This window comes from Arachis ipaensis, chromosome B4 (genome assembly GCF_059453495.1).
Source record: "Arachis ipaensis isolate K30076 ecotype BB chromosome B4, ASM5945349v1, whole genome shotgun sequence".
NCBI lineage: Eukaryota > Viridiplantae > Streptophyta > Magnoliopsida > Fabales > Fabaceae > Arachis > Arachis ipaensis.
In genome coordinates, this window is record NC_142439.1 from 115,056,661 (window position 1) to 115,059,965 (window position 3,305).

Consider the following 3,305-nt stretch of genomic DNA (forward strand, 5'->3'; position numbering starts at 1 on the left):
AATGGAATTCAGATCGATAAGAATAAAAAGGAATGATAATTCCAACAGTTTTCCTCTTTCATCCAATCCATTTGAACATTTGTTGTTGAAGAAAATGAGGAACCATGATGTATATATCATGATTTTTTTAAGCTTAGAAAAGGGAAAGATGTATATATCATGATTTTTTTAAGCTTAGAAAAGATGTATTTTATTGGATCATGGAAATAAGAGATATATCACAAAATTGTAGGAAATCACACCCAAAAAAAAAAAGCAATGCAATATAACTTTTCGAACTTGTGATTTGTTATCAATCTATAGTGTAGTGGTTCTTCAGGGTTTAGTGGGAGTACGTACTCCGTACTCTGTATAATTTTGAAAATTGAAGATGAGCGGTGGAGTGAGCGGGGAAGAGACTTTGAGGGTGAAACACGGTGAGGCAGCCAGTAATATCGGCGGAAGAGATAAGGGGGAGAGCGGGGGAGGGATTGCATCAGGGGAAAAGGAGGATCATATTTCGGGAAGGATTTCTAAGCCTTTGAAGGTTTCTTTCAGGGACAAAGTTGTGGGTTCCAAGATTGCTAAAGCTTTTTCACTTGTTGAAACTTTATCGGGAGATAACATTGCGGTAGTTTCTGGGAAGCAAGGAGATCTCTTGCCACCGAGTGTCACGTTTACCCAAGAAGCTAAGAATTGCTTGGCAGAACCTTATAAGGATGCTATAGTGATTAAGGTGCTAGGTAAACATTATAGCTACACTGTATTGTCTCATAAACTCCGAACGGTATGGAGGATTAAGGGAGGTTTTGATTTATTGGACGTGGGATTTGACTACTTTCTTGTGAAGTTTGATGTAGCTGAGGAGCGAGAAAAGGTTCTCTTAGGAGGTCCGTGGATGATCGAGGGAAATTATGTGGCTGTGAAGCCTTGGGATCAAGAGTTTAGATCAAGTGAAAACTATTTTGGAGCAACTTTAGTGTGGATTAGAATTTCCGGATTACCAATTTGGTGCTACCAAGAAGATGCAATGCTCCGTGTTGTGGCTGCAGTTGGCATTCCCGTTAAGGTTGATTTGGCAACAAAATTAGCTGAAAGAGGACGATATGCTCGAGCCTGTGTTCAGATAGATTTAGGATTGCTAGTGACTAAGAAGATTCATGTTGAAGGTGTTGAATATGAGGTTGAATATGAAAGTCTTCACCTTATTTGTGGCTCCTGTCTCAAGTTTGGTCATGATATGAAGGTGTGCAAGACTGACAGCAATGCAGGAGGAGGAACTAATGCCAAGGTGATCAGCGATGTAGCAAAGCAGCCAGAAAGCTCAAATTCAAAAAATCCAGTACATGTAGAAAAGGCAAGTTTTCATTTTGGCAAGAATCTTGGAGATGAGACTGTAAATGTTACTGTCCCGGATTTGGTGGAGAGTGATTTGCATGCTGTTCATGTAGACCATGCACAACATGAGGATTTGGAAGGTTGGACTCAAGTGATTAGGAAAGGAAAGTATAAAATGGGTCAAAAGCCTTCTCTTAGCACCCATCAGGTCCAACCAAAAGTAAAGAAGACTCCTAACAAGGCTACCAATACTTGGACAAGGCCTAATCACCAACGTACAACACATGCAACTGGATCCAAAGTAAAATTAAGCAGGGGCATCAATATTGGAAAACCGGTTAGTGTGGCTTCTTCGGGGACCCGGCACAATGTTCATCATCAGCAGCAAGGTGAGACAACAAACGGCACTGTGCGAAAGCGTCCTCGCCCAAACTCTTTGCAGAATTCACCAGTAGATAAGGATGGAGCATCGACGGCGGGTATGGTACAAGTTTCGACGGAGAAAATTGGGCTGCAACTTGAGAGTCCATTAAAGGCAGGATCGTCGAAGACAGGGACATCATGTTGAGTCTCGGGTTTGTTATTGGAGCTCTCTTTTTGCTGTTTTTATGGATAGTTTCAATATCATAGCCTGGAATGTGAGGGGTGCGTCTAACAAGATGGCCCGTGTGCATTGCAAAAATTTGGTGAGAATATATAAACTATCTTTCTTCTTTCTCTTTGAGACTCATACCATGTTTAATAATTTGAAGAATTTTTGGGATAAGTTGGGTTTTCATTGTGTTGGTATTGAGGAAGCAGTAGGACACAGGGGTGGCATTTGGTTTCTATCTTCTATTGCTAATGCTTCTTGTGTGGTTATTGATCAAATTGACCAATGTATCACAGTAAAAGTGAGTGTGGGTAACTTAGTTTGGCTTTGTAGTGCAGTATATGGGAGTCCTCAATTCAAAAAAAGATGTATGCTTTGGGATCATTTGCGTTCTATTAATTCAGGCCATAATAGACCATGGATGGCCGTTGGTGATTTTAATGAGATTGTGGCACCAGATGAGAGTACAGGTGCTTATTTTTCTTCTCACAGAGCTAGTCTATTAGCTACTACTCTAGATGACTGTGAGCTCTTTGATCTTAAAGTGACTGGTAGGAGATATACTTGGTATAGAGCAGTTCAGGCTGGCAGGGACTTGGCTAAAAGGTTGGATAGAGCTATAGTTAATGAGGCGTGGATGACAATATTTCCTGAGGGTTATTCTGAAATTCTTAGCAGGCTTCATTCTGATCATTGTCCTATTTTAGTTCGTTGTCATGGTAGCCCCAGAGTGAAAGGTTCACGTCCTTTTAGGTTCCAAGCTGCGTGGGCAACACATCCTTCTTATAAACATGTTATTAGTAAGGCTTGGAATCAAGAGTTTGGAAGTGTTACCAAAAGGCTTAAGATGGTTCAACAGGCTTCTTTGGACTTCAACTCAAAGATTTTTGGAAATATTTTTGTGCGAAAACATAAGCTGGAATATCAGATTGATCAGATTCAACGGCGTTTGGAGGTTACCGATGTGTTATCTCTGAGAATTAAAGAAGCTGAACTGAGGGAAGATTACAATAGGCTTTTGTTGCAAGAGGAACTTTTTTGGTACCAGAAATCTAGAGAGCAGTGGGTCAATTATGGGGATAGAAACACTAAATTCTTTCATCTTCAGACTTTGGTACGTAGAAACCATAATAGAGTACATGGATTATATGTTAGAGATGGGTCTTGGTCTACTGATCCAGATATTCTCCAGGAAGAAGCTCTCGCTTTTTACAAGAATCTCTTTGGTACAACGGAAGAGGTTGAGGTTGATTGTTTAGGGGATGTTCCGATGCCCACTCTAAGTACTGAGGCTTGTGCTAGGTTAATTGACCCTGTCTCTTTTGCGGAAGTCAAGTCAGCAGTATTCAGTATGAGCCCTTTTAAGGCTCCTGGTCCAGATGGCTTTCAAGCTTAT

At 40.7% G+C, this 3,305-nt stretch overlaps 1 pseudogene; it reads left to right on the forward strand.

Moving 5' to 3' along the window:
• The first annotated feature begins 370 nt into the window (after positions 1-370).
• On the forward strand, positions 371-1,772 carry LOC148568865 (uncharacterized; annotated as a pseudogene).
• The last annotated feature ends 1,533 nt before the right edge of the window (positions 1,773-3,305 follow it).